The sequence below is a fragment of the Trichechus manatus genome, unplaced genomic scaffold (genome assembly GCF_000243295.1).
Source record: "Trichechus manatus latirostris isolate Lorelei unplaced genomic scaffold, TriManLat1.0 scaffold00052, whole genome shotgun sequence".
NCBI lineage: Eukaryota > Metazoa > Chordata > Mammalia > Sirenia > Trichechidae > Trichechus > Trichechus manatus.
In genome coordinates this window covers 14,254,114-14,270,670 of record NW_004443988.1, presented here as the reverse complement: position 1 = coordinate 14,270,670, position 16,557 = coordinate 14,254,114, and the positions used below count along the sequence as shown (strand labels likewise).

Below are 16,557 nucleotides of genomic sequence, written 5' to 3'. Positions count from 1 at the left end.
AGAAAAGAAAAAAAAAAAAAAGACCAAAATAGATGTCAGAAGAGACTTTGAAACTTGCTCTTGAACATCAAGTAGCTAAAGCAAATGGAAGAAATGATGAAATAAGAGAGCAGAACAGAAGATTTCAAAGGGTGGCTCGAGAAGACAAAATATTATAGTGAATTGTACAAAGAACTGGTGTTAGAAAACCAAAAGGGAAGAACACGCCCAGCATTTCTCAAGCAGAAAGAACTGAAGAAAAAATTTAAGCCTCGAGTTGCAATACTGAAGGACTCTGTAGGCAAAAAATTGAATGACGCAGGAAGCATCAAAAGCAGATGGAAGGAATACACAGAGTCACTGTACCAAAAAGAATTGGTTGACAGTCAACCATTTCAGGAGGTGGCATATGATCAAGAATTGATGGTACTGAAGGAGAAAATCCAAGCTGCACTGAAAGCACTGATGAAAACCAAGTCTCCAGGAGTTGACAGAATACCAGTTAAGATGTTTCAACAAATGGATGCAGCACTGGAGGTCCTCACTTGTCTATGCCAAGAAATTCAGAAGACAGCTACCTGACCAACTGACTGGAAGAGATCCATATTTGTGCACATTCCAAAGAAAGGTTATCCAATGGAATGTGAAAATTATCGAATATAATTAATATCACACACAAGTAAAATTTTTCTGAAGATCATTCAAAAGCAGTTGCAGCAGTACTTCAATAGGGAATTGCCAGAAATTCAAGCCAGATTCAGGAGAGGATGTGGAACAAAGAATATTATTGTTGATGTCAGATGGATCTTGGCTGAAAGCAGAGAATAACAGAAAGATGTTTACCTGTGTTTTACTGATTTTGTAAAAGCATTTGACTGTGTGGATCATAACAAATTATGGATAACATTGCGAAGAATGAGAATTCCAGAACACTTAATTGTGGTCGTGAGGAACCTGTACATAGACCAAGAGGTAGTCGTTCAAATGGAACCTAGTTTAAAATCAGGAAAGGTGTGTGTCAGGGTTGTATCCTTTCAACACACTTATTCAATCTGTATGCTGTGCAAATAATCCGAGAAGCTGGACTAGATGAAGAACGCGGCATCAGGACTGGAGGAAGACTCATTAACAACCTGCAATATGCAAATGACACAACCCTCCTTACTCAAAGTGAAGAGGACTTGAAGCACTTACTGAAGAAGATCAAAGACTACAGACTTCAGTATGGATTGCACCTTAACATAAAGAAGCCAAAAGTCCTCACAACTGGATGTCATGATAAACAGAGAAAAGACTGAAGTTGTCAAGGATTTCGTTTTACTTGGATCTACAATCAACGCCCATGGAAGCAGAAGTCAAGAAATCAAATAATGTACTGCACTCGGCAAATCTGCTGCAAAATACTCTTTAAAGTGTTAAAAAAGCAAAGATGTCACCTTGAGGACTAAGGTGCGCCTAACCCAAGCCATGGTATACAACAAACTGACAGACTCGTGGGGGTCAATCACCTCATATGCATGCAAAAGCTGGACGATGAATAAGGAAGACTGAAGTAGAATTGATGCATTTGAATTATGATGTTAGTGAAGAATACTGAATATACCATGGACTGCTAGAAGAATGAAGAAATCTGTCTTGGAAGAAGTACAGCCAGAATGCTCCTTAGAAGCAAGGATGGCAAGACTTCATCTCTCGTATTTTGGACATGCTGTTAGGAGGGACCAGTCCCTGGAGAAGGACATCATGCTTGGTAAAGTAGAGGGTCAGTGAAAAAGAGGAAGACCCTCATTGAGATGGATTGATATAGTGGTTGCAACAATGGGCTCAAACACAGCAATGACTGTGAGGACGGCACAGGACCAGGCAGTGTTTTGTTCTGTTGCACATGAGGTCACTATGAGTCGGAACCAAACTGGTGGCACCTAACAACAACATGGCAAAAATTTGATGTCATTTCTTGCTCTCTGGTTATCTCTTCATGTATGTCACACATATGGTTCTCTCTCCAACTACACCACAATCTCCCAGAGGACAATTCTTTGTATTTCTGGGCTTCTCAAGCTAAAGTTTGTATTTTCATTTAACAAGTAGCTTTTGAAAGCCTATTTTCCCATGCAATGTTGGGAGAGTAACAGTGAACAAGACAGATGACATCCTCTGCCCCAACTGAGTTATAGTTTAGCAGGGAAAGACAGACATTAATTATTTACAAAACAATGATACTACCATGCAATAGCATCTGTTAAAGCAGATTGCATACGCTGTGCCAATTCACCAGGGGTCTCAAAGTCAGAGGAGATAAAAAAAAGGTGAATCTTCCTGGAGCACAACTTTGACTTGAAGATTTGGTGAAGATCTAGTTCTTATTTTTAAAAAACAAATATAAATACACTGTGGAGAAGAATGCAAAATTCTCATAGCTTTTAAAGTCAAATCATAGATTTTTCCAGCTCGTGCCTGCCCTGCTTTAGCCCCCAGCTGGGCCCCGCAAGGGTCCACATTTGTGCTCCCCATCTTTTGGCAGTGGGTAGTGGTGGTGCAGTGGTAGAATTTCCTGCCTTCCACGTGGGAGACCCAGGTTTGATTCCCGGCCAATGCACCTCAAGTGCAGCTACTACCTGTCTGTCAGTGGAGGCTTGCAGTGTTGCTATGATGCTGAACAGGTTTCAGCAGAGCTTCTGGACTCAGACAGACTAGGAAGAAAGGCTTGGTTATCTACTTGTGAAAAATCAACCAACGAAAAACTATGGGTCACAATGGTTTGATCCTGTTGTGCATGGGGTTGCTATGAGTCGGGGGCTGACTCAAAGGCAGCTAAGAACAACTGTTAGCGATACTGCGGTGGAAAAGTTTGCAAAGCACTGCTGCAGCCTCTAGTGGAGTATCTGTCCTGTGGCAAGCACTCAAATGAAACAAGATGACACACGCACGTACATGCTGGAATGGAGCAAGTGCCAAACGAGGCTTCCAGGAGTCCAGGTGGGCAAGTACACAGAGCACGTGAAGAAAACGCTTTCCAGAGGAGATAGGGCTTGAGCTGAAGAAAGGGTGACTCGGGCCCTCCAATAACTCTTCCAAACACTCGAAGATACAAGCCCAGGGAAGGAAAATACAGAGCGTGGCTTTCTTTGCTCTTCTTTCCACACTGTACTTGAATAGCTGTGATATGCAAGAGAAAAATCAGACACGGCATGAAGTGTCCAGCCTCTGGTCCTGCCTACAAACAAAGACAGAACCCAGATCAAAGCAAGTAGCCCTATTTGGTAAACCCAAACCAGATCAAAGATGGATGTTTATAAAAGAGTAAATCCAAAAAAGTTCTTAAGAACAAACATAGTGAAAAGTTTTTTAAACGGGCAAAACCGGACTCTAATTCCCTAGGAGTATACACACCTAGGAAACGTGCTCAGGGAAAAACATTACTACACTGTGTGTGGGGGGTGGGGTGGAGTTCTAGAGGAGGAGGGGACTCCAGGCTTCAACTGTTCTGGCAATGATTTATCCCCCAGAGGGGTGGTGGCCACATGAGAGGCTGTTAGTCTTTATTCCTTTTCATATATCTTAAATACTTCATAATATGTTTTTAGACAACTAGTGAACCAATTTGCATAAGAGCCAAACCTACATATTCTAAAATTAGTAAACTGAAACAAAACCAGCATATCAACACACCCTCCAACAAAACATGAACTGATCCTATATGTTTAATTCCTTTCTAGCTGGAGAGAAAACACACATATGTAACAGATACAGCCTGTTTTTTGGAACCTATCCTTTTGAAGAAGATCCAGTCAAATCCGTTTTTTTTTTTTTAAGCAGCCAAACGGATCATGTCAGATTCTGCAAAATACTTGCAGAAAATGAAGGACAGAGAATGGTGTCGAAAAAGGAGGAATTTCAGGCAAAATACATGGCAAGACAATGGAAGGATCAAGTTGAAAGGGAAATGAAGAACAGATCTTACCAGAATGAACAGCTGTATCTGAGACTATTTGTTCTTAATTTCCCAATCTTACAGAAGTTGTCAGAGCTTTAAAACATGCTCAAAAACAGCCCCCCCCCTTTTTATAACAGTGTGCCCATTAGTGATTCTCCCCCAGGTTTAGAAGAGCACAGAAAACTAAAAGAGTGAGCCCTGGAGTTGGCCAGTCCTGGGTCTGATGTAGACAGGTCTGTGGTGAATCTCTCCAAGGTTCATTTCCTACTTCTGTAAAATGGGCAAAGAACAGTACTTGTCTCAGAAGGTTGAGGTGATGCTTAATGAGATAATGTATGTACTAGGCTTGGTACATATGAGGCTAGCACATAGCAAGCTCCCAATAAAAAATATTTTATTTTTCTCTTCATCTAGAAATAATCTCTTTTGGGGCTATTCTTTCCCTCAGATTTCCTTGTAAGGATCTGTCAAATATGGAGAGGCAGCACATATAAGAGCCGGGGTCAGCATCTGCCAGGCACAGCAAGTCACCATGGTGTAGGCTGGCCAAGCTATGATGGGTTTCCACCTGAGCAGGAAGTAGCAAAGAAGCTTCCTGGCTGAGGCAGAAACTCTTTTGCATGGAAGTCTTACTATCTGCCCAGACCGCCACCTGGTTTCTAACTCTCTTGGTGGGTTCTATCCCCCAACGCTGCCTTGTCCCTCTGTCTGGCTCTATCCTCTGTTTTCTGAGGAGTTCCTGTTTCTTGGCCTCTGTTTACCTCGTTGCCTTCCACTCAGCTGTCTGTGTCTTCCTGGTTTTTAACTCCTGTTGGTTCTAGCCAAGTCTCCTCCTCCTGCCCTTAGGTACCTGTGGTTTTCTAACTTCCTGACTGGCACCATGGGTTGCCTGCTCTTTGTCCTTTGATCCAGGCACCCTCTTGGCTTCTGCCTGCTTATATGGTCTTAAACCCACCTATCTTGTCTCTTGGGCATCTGTACCCCAGTTAAATTCTGATCTATGCTTTGCTATGACTTATGGGTGTTGTGTGCACCTTGACTCATGATTGCTTATCATGCAGAACATTTAGCACCTGGTATGAAATGAGCACTGCCCAACCAAAGTAGCTATCACCTATGAACAGTAGGGTTGCTATCCTTGCATACACTGGCTGAAGAGCAATCCAGCTCACGAGACTCTAAACTAAAAACCCATTGCCCTCGAGTTGATTCCAACTCATAGCAACCCTAGATGATTGCCCCGTAGAGTTTCCCAGGCTGTATGTAATCTTTAGGGGAGCACCTTGCCGTATCTTTCTCCTGCAAAGCAGCTTGTAGGTTTGAATCACCAACCTTTCGGGTAGAAGCTGAACATTTAACCACTACACCACCAATCTAGATCCCTGCAATCTCTCTGATAAGGGGCATACTGCTTCTTTCTTGGGGCTAGTCCCCCAGATTCACTCCTTAATCTTCATGTCCAGGCCTGCCATGGCCTCATGCCATTTCATGAGCTCCGGTCACCACAGTCCCAGAGAGATCTTCTTATTCCCACCCGACCCAGCCATCACCAGGGGAATCCAGGAAAACTGGTGACACACATGAAAAGAGATAATTGATGGGGCAGCCATCAAAACATAAAATGTAAAAGCAGGAAGAGCACTAAATCACATCTTTGAGGAAAGTCACTCTGAAATACAGGTCCAGGGTCAAGGAACTCAAGTGGCTCCATTAAGAGCCACAGCAGAACAGTAGCATCCTGCTTCACACTACAAACAAAGCTTTCACAACTTATGGATAATTGACTTTTGGGTGCACTTAAAATTGGTTCACAGTATATAAGCAAAATATTTAGCAGGAAAGTTTATAGGAAGAAATATGTCAGGTTGCCAGGAAATTACAATAGGAAAAGTAGATTGGGGTGAAACAGCTATGATCCATTAAAGCCAGAATCTAAAATTTGGATTTTAATCTGCAGGCAGTAGGAAACACAAATGCTTACGAACTACACATTTATTCAGATGTCCTGACCCACCACCCACAAATGCACTAAAGGCCATTTGCTCTTCAAGATGCTTTGACCAGAAGATTCTATGGTCACACAAGTTTGAGAAACACTCTAGACCACATTTTACAGACACCTCCACCTTTACCCTCAACCACAATGAGCACTAACCCATGGAAGGCTCTGAAAAGCCTTGAGTAAACCTTTTTAGCTTTGTTTAACCTAGTGATTCCTGTATCTATTTGACTACACACTTTTTTCTCCTTATAACACTAATTAACATTATATATATTTTGGGAAATATTGTTTGAGAGATTCACAGATCTACACATATACTATCTTGGATGTTCAGACAAGTAAATGTGTATACCTTAAATTAATATTTTCCTAGATACGCATGTAAGCACGTGGATATACATAAATAGATACACATATAGATCAAATCCAAGTAAACAAAAATATTCTTGCCACAAAATGTTCTTTATATGAGATTAAATGTTGGATCTCGAGAGCTGATTCTACTTTCTTGGTATAATAATAGGAAGCCCCTTCAGCACAGGCCTTCTATGAACCTCTTTGAACCAGTCGTAGTCTATAATGAAAACATTTGGTTGTATGTGATTTATAACTTCTATTTTGTCACAAAACGGGATTTGTTCTTTCCCCAACATCCTCCCCCAAGCCAAAAATAAACCAAACTATCACCTATATTCCCAAATTTCCTTCCACAACAACACAGATCTCAGAATGTAGAGAAAAAGGGACAGTGCTTTTAGTATGATTCTTGGGTAGGGCTAGAGTTTCCAAGGTTCGGGGAATTACTAATACTTTGAGGTAGGAACTTGGGGATGGAGTGTAGTTAAGGTAAACCAAAAAAAGGAGCTTCCCCTAACCCTACTCATAACTCAAAGAAGACTTAAACCGTGGGAACTTGGATCCAAGGAGTTCCCAACAGATTCACTACAGCTGTCTGTCACTAACCACAAAGTCCCCTGCAATACTCTTTATTTACTTATTCCCCAACTTTATATTTTAAAAAGTTCAAGTCTACAGAAAACGTAAAAGAATAGCACAATAAACACTTATATACTACTCTCCATGAGCCCTGGTGGCACAACAGTTAAGCACTCAGTTGCTAATCAAAAGGTGCTGGTTTGAACATATCTAGCAGGTTTGCAAGAGAAAGACGTGGAGATCTGCTCCCAAAAAGGTTACAGCCTAGAAAACCCTACGGGGGCAGTTCTACTCTGCCACATGAGGTTGCTATGAGTAGAAACCGACCTGATGGCACCTAACAACAACATAGTACTCTCCTTGATTCACCAACTGTCACCATTTTGCCACCTTTGTTACATTCCTGAGCTTGACAGGCCCCTCCCCTCCCTGGGATACTGTTTTTTCTGAACCAGTTGAAAGTAAGTTGCAGATGTCAGGACACTTCACTGCTAATTCTTTGGCACACATCTCCAAAGAATAAGGTCAATCTCCCATATAACCATAGTATCACACCTAAGAAATTAACAGCAATTCATCTAATAATATCTAATATACAGACCATATTCAAATTTCCCCAATTGTCTCCAAGTTGTCTTTTATAGTTATTTTTTCCCTGATCCAGAATCCAGTCAAAGTTTACATATCCCAGTTAGTTGTGACATCACTTTAGTTTTTTAATCTACAATAATCTCCCACTCCCACAAATCTTTTTTTCTATTATAACATTAAATTTTTTAAGAGTCCAGGCCAATTGTCTTGTAGAATGTCCCACATTCTGGATTTGTCAGGTTGTTTCTTCCTGATTAGATTCAGGAACAAACATTCTTGGCAGAAAGGTTTATGGAGGTGAAGTTATGACCTTGTAACTGCATCAGAACAGGAGACTTTTGATTGGCTCCTGATCTCCATCGTAAGGATACATTTCACAAAGTAATCTGAAGTGAGGTACTCTAAAACACAGTGAAAATCCTGTTCCCGAACAACTTTTCAATTAAAGAGTTTTTGTATCAGCTTATGACTCCTTGCCTGAATCAGCTGTTATGTTACAGTTTGCACAGCACTGATTTTCTGGTTCTCTCATTCCTTCTATCGTATTTTTCCAACAATGACCCATCAGTACCCATCCTCTCTCTCCCCGGTGTATATACTTTCTGGTTACTTCTGCCCCCCCCCCGGCCCCCCCATTAGCTCCCCTCCTCTAGCCCTTCATCTGATTGCTCTGCTCCAGCCCCAGGAGTCACTTGCTCCTCCCTTTACCTGCTGATCCCATTACTTCACACTCCACAAATTAAACAACAGCAACAAAAAACCTACTGTAGCCTATCAATTTAGAGTAATTTACAAAAATTAAAACAGTTGTAATGCATACTTACAGGACTAGACTGAAGGGAAAAGAGGAAATCAGTTTTTTTTTGTTTTTTGTTTTTTGTTTTTTTTAAATATCAGATCGCCTAAGCCGGGAAAAATCTTTCCTCCTCACTAGGGCAAAGCCTCTTGTCCTGTCACAACCAGGCTTTTTGTCATGTTGTTAAACAGAAGCACCCTCGTCTCCTTAGCTCCTTGATATGAGAATCTTGGAAGAACAAAGGCTTAGAAATAATTTATAGCACAAAGCCCCATTTTACACGGAGAAGGAGGCTCACAGGTGAAGGGACTTGTCCAGGGTCCCTCAGCTCCTTGATGGTAGAGCTAGGACTGGAGCCAGGCTTTTAAACATCCTCCAATGTTCTTCTATTCTTTCTCCTCCCAAGAACCTCCGTGATTCAGATGTTAAATGGGCACAGACGAAGCCATAGCACTCGCTGCCTTCTTCATTGCTAATCTGCATTTTGACCACATCACCTCCCTACTTTTGAATAGTTTAACTAAAAATTCCCATTGTGAGCCTTTTACTGTTATTATTTTTTTAATCAATCTTAATTTCTGTAAGGCAAGAGAGAAATTTTAAGAAGACTCAAGGGAGCATATCCTACCATTTCTTTAGCCAGAAAAAAATAAGGGTCTCAAGGCCTGCACAGGCTGCCGTCTGAACACTGCTTTCTCAGAGGCTGCACCGCCCGGCTAGTGACAGCTCGGGGAGCCTGGGAAAAGACGCCGGCCAGATTCCACTCTTTCCCGTCGTCTGTGTTACCGAGGCAGTGAGATGTATAAGGCTCAGGAGCTTATCAAACGTTCACAGGAGAGCAGAAAGTAGGGAACAAAGCCTAGCGCGGAAAAACGCAGCCCCGAAGCTTGGGGAGGACAGGAGACCGCCCCCTCGCTGCAGCGGCCCGGCGGGCTGCAGAGGCTGCGGAGCCGCAGTGCGAAGCGTGGGACCCACACCCGGCGGGCGCCCGCCGCCCGCGCCTCCCTCTGCAGCGCTCTCTCCTCCGCCGCTGGGGCCCAGCACCCGGCAGCCCCGCGCAGTTCGCGGGGTGGGGAGGCAAAAAGGCGGGCCCGGCTCTGCCCTCCCGCCGGCCGAGCCCGACGCCTCGGGGCAACCTCCAGCGGCCAGGAGGGCACGGCCGTCGCTGCACTGCGGGCCCGTGGGCTGCAGACAGTGCCTCGCCGGCGGAGCCCCCCACCCACCGGCGGAGCCCCCCACCCACCGGCGGAGCCCCCCACCCACCGCCGGCGCGCTCACCCGTCCGTGTGCACATCTCCGGGCCGGCTGTGGGGGCCGTCAGTCCTTCAGCCCCAAGGCAGCAGGGCCAGACGAGCAGGGGCTGCGCCGTGCTGGGGCGGGCGCAGTGATCTACAGGCGGCTCGGGACCAGGGTGCGGTGCACCAGCGCGCGGGCGCAGCGGAGCAGGCTGGGAAGCGTAGTTCCGGGCTCCGCGGAGCGGCCGCACGGAGGAAGGCCCCCCCAGTGCGCCTCTGCGCTGTGCTGGGGCTCCCCATCCCCACGCTTCTCCGGCAGTCTCTCGTAGAATAAGTGTCAGGACCCTATAACCGCTCTGCAGGGGAGGAAGAACCTCCGCTTTTGGAAAAAGCTGTGCATCCTCTTTTGAGAAGCTCGGGGATGCAGATAGGGTGGGTGGTGAAGGCTTGTCAAAGTTGTGAGGAGCATTTGGGTGAGTGAGCATCTTTACACCGAAGCCTTGTGAAGACCGGGCTCAGGTCGAGACCAGGCCTGCTGCAGTTTTACTGACTTCTGATGCTTTCTTCATGTATGATGTCCTTCATGTTATTCCACAGCTTGCCTGATCTTTAGTCGTTAGTGTTCAGTGTGTCAGATCTCTTCTTGAGATGGTCTCTCAATTCAGGTGGGATATACTCAAGGTTGTATTTTAGCTCTCGTGGACTTGCTCTAATTTTCTTCAGTTTCAGCTTGAACTTACATATGAGCAGTTGATGGTCTGTTCTGCAATCAGCCCCTGGTCTTGTTCTGACTGATGATATTGAGCTTCTCCATCATTTTTTTCCACAGATATAGTTGATTTGATTCCTGTGTATTCCTTTTGGTGAGGTCCATGTGTATAGTCGCTGTTTATGTTGTTGAAAAAAGTATTTGCAATGAAGAAGTTATTGGTCTTGCAAAATTCTATCATGCAATCTCTGGCATCGTTTCTATCACCAAGGCCATATTTTCCAACTACTGATCGTTTGTCTTTGTTTCTAACTTTTGCATTCCAGTCACCAATAATTATTAATGCATCTTGATTGCATGTTTGATCAATTTCAGACTGCAGAAGTTGGTAAAAATCTTCAATTTCCTCATCTTTAGACTTAGTGGTTGGTGCGTAAATTTGAATAATAGTCGTATTAACTGGTCTTCCTTGTATGCATGTGGATATTATCCTATCACTGACAGCGTTGTACATCAGGATGGATCTTGAAATGTTCTTTTTCGCAATGAATGCTACGCCATTCCTCTTCAATTTGTTATTCCTGCTGTAGCAGACGATATGATTGTCCAATTCAAAATGGCCAATACCAGTCCATTCAGCTCACTAATGCCTAGGATATTGATCTTTATGCAGTCCATTTCATTTTTGACGACTTCCAACTTTCCTAGGTTCCTACTTCATATATTCCATGTTCTGATTATTAATGGATGTTTACAGCTGTTTCTTCTCATTTTGAGTTGTGCCCTCAGAAAATGAAAGCCTTGAAAGCTTTGCTCCATCTGTGTCATTAAGGTTGACTCTACTTTGAGGAGGCAGCTCTTCCCCAGTTTGTATTTTGAGTGCCTTCCAACCTGAGGGGCTCATTTTCTAGCACTGTATCAGACAATGTTCCGCTGCTATTCATAAAGTTTTCACTGGCCAATTTTTTCAGAAGTAGACAGCCAGGTCCTTCTTACTAGTCTGTCTTAATCTGGAAGCTCAGCTGAAACCTGTCCACCATAGTGACCCTGCTGTTACCTGAAATACATCACCCAGCATCACAGCAACACACAAGCCACCACAGTACAACAGATTGACAGATGCGTGGGGTTGACTCATTTACACTGTGGGTTTGTTACAAGTCATAGCCTTCTGTTTAGTAAGAATGGGCTGTTTACAGATGGAGTTGCTGGGAGGTGCCAACAGTTAAGCACTTGGCTACTAACTGAAAGGTTAGCTGTTCAAGTCCACTCAGAGGTGCCGTGGAAGGAAGGCCTGGAGATCTACTTCTGAAAAATTAGCCATTGAAAATCCTGTGGAGCACACTTCTACTTTGACACACCTGGGGTCACCACGAGTTGCAATTAACTTGATGACAACTGGTTTGGTTTTGATTAGTTTACAGATAAAGCCAGTAGTTTTCCCAGAGAAAGCTGATGGTAGGCTTAAAATGAAAATAAAACAATTTCATGCAGATTTAAGAAGGAGTAGCAAAAGTTCACTATAGCGAAGATACCTGATTGTGTACTTTCTCTTTGGCTTCCTTGTGGCTCCCACAGGGAAAATGAATATGCACAATGAAATTTCTTCAAAAGCTGTGAGAGGAAGCAGGTATAAAGATGATTTCTTAAGTTAAAGTTATAGTTGGCAGCCAAAGCAGAGATACAAGAACTGTCCTGTGTATAAGCCCTAGGTGGCTGTTGACAACAAATTAAAGACAGTGAGGTGTGGAAAAGAATTTCTAATCAAGCTGTCCATACCATGAGGGCTAGAAGACAACAGGTGTTAAGGGATGAGTGAGAGAAGTAGAACTTTTAACCTTTCTTTTTTTAATGTTACAATTAAATGGAAAGATATTATCAGTTCCAGTCTGTTTAGTTCTTTAAATAGATATGTTTAATTTTTTCTTTTTTTCAAAGAGCAAAAAGGATTTGAGCCATGCCTATGATTTATCTTGCCAGTTGAAACCCCTCATCTCTGGACTATACTTATAAGTTTAAGTTTTCAACTTACTTTTTGAAAAATGAAAATATAAAATTGAAACAGAACTCCTAGAGCTGGAAGGGACCTTATAGATCATTTTGTCTAGCCTTTCTTCGTACAAATGAGGAAACTGATAAATTGACAGTAAAAAATTCTATATGGCAATTATAATGAAGTATTTTAATTATTCATATTTAAACATGCATCATATTTCATTAGAAATATATAGTAGATACTGTTGGTTGCCATACTGGATTGAATAGTGTCCCCCCAAAATGCGTGTCCACCCGGGACCCCAGAATGTGACCTAATTTGAAAATAGGGTCTTTGCAGATATAATTAGTTAAGATTAGATCATATTGGATTATAGTGGCCCTAAATCCAATGGCTGGTGTCCTTATAAAAGGCCATGTGAAGACAGAGAGAGACACACAGGGTGAATACATGTGAAGATGGAGGCAGAGATTGGAGTGATGTGTCTATAAGCCAAGGAGTGCCAAGGATTGCTGGTAACCACTAGGAGCTAGGAAGAGGGGAGGAAGGATTCTTCCCTAGAGCTAGAGGGGGCATAGCCCTGCTAACATCTTAATTTTAGACTTGTTGCCTTCAGAACTGTGAGAGAATGAATTTCTGTTGTTTCAAGCCATTGGTTTGCAGTACTTTGTTACACAGCCTTAGGACACTAATGCATTTGCCTACTCAACATCCATTCCACCCCTTCCTTCTTATAGAGCCTGTACGTTGTCCACCCGCCAGGGAAAGTGGCCCCATTAGCACCTCAGAGGTGCCTGCTCCTAAACCTATCATGAGCAAGGAGACTAGCATTTTCTTGACTGGCCGGTGATAGATTAGGAGGGGCATGTGATCCAGTTCTGGCCTGTGAGACGTGAGGCAGGGTCTGCTGAAGGCCTTTGGGAAAGCTTTTCTTGCTCTTAAACACAGACACATGGGGAAACATGTGCATCTTCCACTGGTTGTTGATGCATCTGTCTGTGTTACCCTAAACTGAAATAGCCATCTTCAGTTTCACTAACATCCCCTAAAACCATAAGGGGATCCAACCTTAGGACAAAGCCAACACCCTGATGGCAGAGTGAAGAGAGAGAAGGAAGCTGAACCTGTGGTGGTGTTGGTGAACCAGGAAAACAGGCAGCCCTGGTGCTGCCTACTTCTGGATTTCTTGTTATATGAGATAATAGATATCCTTATTGCTAAGTCTCCTCGAGATGGGGTTTTCTGTTACTTGAAAGTAACAGCATCCTAAGTGTCACAGATGAAATGTGAAAGTAAGTTTTTTGGATGGACTGCAGGACTACTTTTTAGAACTGATAAAAAATAAACCACCACCACAAACCACAGGCAAAGGTAATGTGAGGGGATATTCTCATGCAATGGATGAAAGCATGGGCTTTAACATCAGACAGACCTACGTTTGAATTTGGATATTTACTGGCTGATTGACTATGGCCAAATTTCTTTAACCTCTCTAAGCTTCATTTTCTCTGTCTCTAGACTGGGGATAATAATATTTACACATGGGGTTGTTGTGCCAGTTAAATGAGACAATTTGTGTCAAGTATGCTACAAAGGATATGGTGTGTAATAAGCACTGAATGAGTGGCAACTATGTTGACGAACTATGATTTAATTCATTTTTACAGTGCAATGGGCAGCAAGCATCTAATATAATAGTGATCATCTAAAAGGACACCACAGTGATACAGTTAGCAAAATCCAGAATGTGGGAAACTCTATGGGACTAGCAACCCAGTTTTGTCAATAAATAAATTGCAAGAAAAATGAAAGAGGGAGGTGGAGCTTATAGTTGAATAGAAACATTGTAAGAGACAAGTAGCCAAATGCAAGGTGTGAATCTTTATATGAAAAAGCAGCTATTAAAAAATCACATGAGAAATATGAGGAATTTTTTTTATAGTTTATTTTTTGTTGTTGAGAATGTATACAACAGAACATAGACCAATTCAACAATTTCCACAGTGACATTGATTACGTTAATGCAGTGATATTGATTAGATTCTTCAAGTTGTGAATTGGGGGAAATTTGAACATAGGATATTTGGTTATATTAAGGTATTTTTAAAATTGTTTTTGGATTTGATGATATCATGGTTATGTTTTTCAAAAGAGTCTTATCTCTGTTTTGACTGCAAAACTGCTGGCTTTTGAAGCTACCACACTACTGAGCTAGTGAGGGAGGGCGGATGGGAATAGCCCTAAGTTACAACATCGCAGACCCTGGTGTCTTACCAAGGTTCAGTAGTTTATCTGGATAGGTAATTTTAGTTCATGTTGTGGCTTTGATTAATGACCGGAGTTCTGAAGTTGTTGATTTTAGTTATTTTTCATTTATTTTCATTGTGTTAGAGAGAGTGTGAGCTCCCCAAGGTCCTCACTGCCATTCCAGAAGTCGGTCCCTCATTTTCTATACTCTTATATTTTTAACATTTTTAAACAAAAATTTTTCTTTCAGTCTTATTTAAGAATCTTTCGAGGAGGTGGGGCCAAGTGGCAGAGTATTCAGACGCTTCCTGTGGTCCCTCTTACAACAAAGACCCAAAAAAACAGGTGAATCTATTGTATATGACATCTAGGAGCCCTGAATATCAAAGGCAAAGTTGAGGAATCAGACTGAGTGGCAGGGGGAGAGAGAGATGGTTCGGAAGCAGTGGGGAGTTGCCAGACCTGACCTGGCGTGAGCCTGAGTCCTTCAGGCCAGATCAGCCCCTGTGTGTGGTAAGGTGAACAGTGGCACTCAGGAGGCGTTTTCCACATCAGGAGAGGCCCAGTGGCAGAGAGTGTACACAGCCATCCAGAACCCATGAAAAGTAGCACTCAAGCGGCTAAAGATAAGTACTTGTGTCTGGCCTACTGTGGGGATAAAAACAAACAAAAACTACCTCATATGGGAAAAACCTCTCTCCCATTTACTTCTCCCCTTCCTGCTCTGCACTGGGTTCCGGGCTGGCTTCAGCAATTGCTGTGTCCCCTGGGCTGGAAGTAGGACCCATCACGCACCTTGAGCCATTCTCCCAGCCTTGGAGAGGGAACAAATTAACAAACAGGGAAAAAATAAGCCGCCAGCTCCCCTAAGCCAGGAACTCAGGGTTGGCACAGCTCCTTTGCCTAAGCACAGGCATAAGGAGTCCACGGACTTTGAATGCCTTTCACCCCTGCATAGACTTTTGTGGGCCCATTTCAACAGCGTAAGCCCTCATTACCACAGTACAACAGGATATATACCTGAACTCTAACTTCAACTGTTTCAGCTATAAAGTGGCAGGTTTGTGACATTTGACACTGCTCTGCCCATTAAGCAGGTTCTTCACCTGCTTACATCATGGGCCTGAGGACTGGTGGCTCCACCCACACACCTACCCACCTGCTACAGGGGTCCAAGAATAAGTGGTGCCTGCCAGTCCTTACAGCCAACAGCATCGAGTGCTCATAGTCCGGCTGGAAAACCCACCTACCTACTTGTTCTAGGAAAGAGGGACACACTTTCCTTCCAGACACTCAGGGGCAGCCATCAGGCCCCTGCCTTGCTCAGCGTGTGACCCCCTACTGCAGCCAGATACCTGTGCCTATACCAATCACCCATGCCTGATTGCGACTATAGGTGAGACCCTGAACCACACACTTGGTGACTGACTACCTGAACACCTGAACTGAATCCATACAAGAAAAGTTAATGGACTCCTGGGCTCACATACTTAGTAACAGATCTAACCACCTGGTGACAGGACGTTAGAGCTTCAGAGGCACCAGTAATCAAACTAGCTCACGTGAGCAGCCCATTTAGGCATATCAAAACAAAACAAGAAGAGGACACAGTAAGTAAATATAAAATTAATAAATAAATTATAATAACTTATTGATGGCTCAGAGACAATAGTCAGTATCGAATCACATAAAGAGACAGAACATGATGGCTTCGGCAGCTCCCAAAATAAAGAATAAATTTTCCAGAGGAAGAGAATTTCTTGGAATTACTGGAGGCAGAATACAAAAGATTAATATACACAACTCTTCAAGAGATTAGTAAGGAAATCCTACAAAATGCAGAGAATACCAACGAACATACAGACAAAGCAGTAGAGGAACTTAAGAAGGTTATTCAAGAGCATAATGACAAATTTAATAGGCTGCAAGAATCCACAGAGAGACAGCAATCAGAGATCCAGAATATTAACGATAAAATTTCAAAATTAGACAACTCAATAGAAAGTTATAAGGGCAGAATTGAGGCAGATGTCAGAATTAGTGAGACTGAAGATAAAGCAATTGACACCAACTTATTTGAAGAAAAATCAGATAAAAGAATTAAAAAAAAAAATTAAGAAACCCTAAGA

General features: G+C 42.9%; 1 protein-coding gene across 1 annotated transcript in view; it reads right to left on the bottom strand.

The window, feature by feature from the left end:
* Positions 1–9,810, bottom strand: part of TMOD2 (tropomodulin 2) — a 54,739-nt gene extending 44,929 nt beyond the window's left edge. Inside the window, exon 1 of the mRNA XM_004377667.2 lies at positions 9,520–9,810. The gene's annotated coding sequence lies outside the window, so the exon portion shown is untranslated. The remainder of the gene's footprint in view (positions 1–9,519) is intronic.
* Between the last annotated feature and the right edge of the window lie 6,747 nt (positions 9,811–16,557).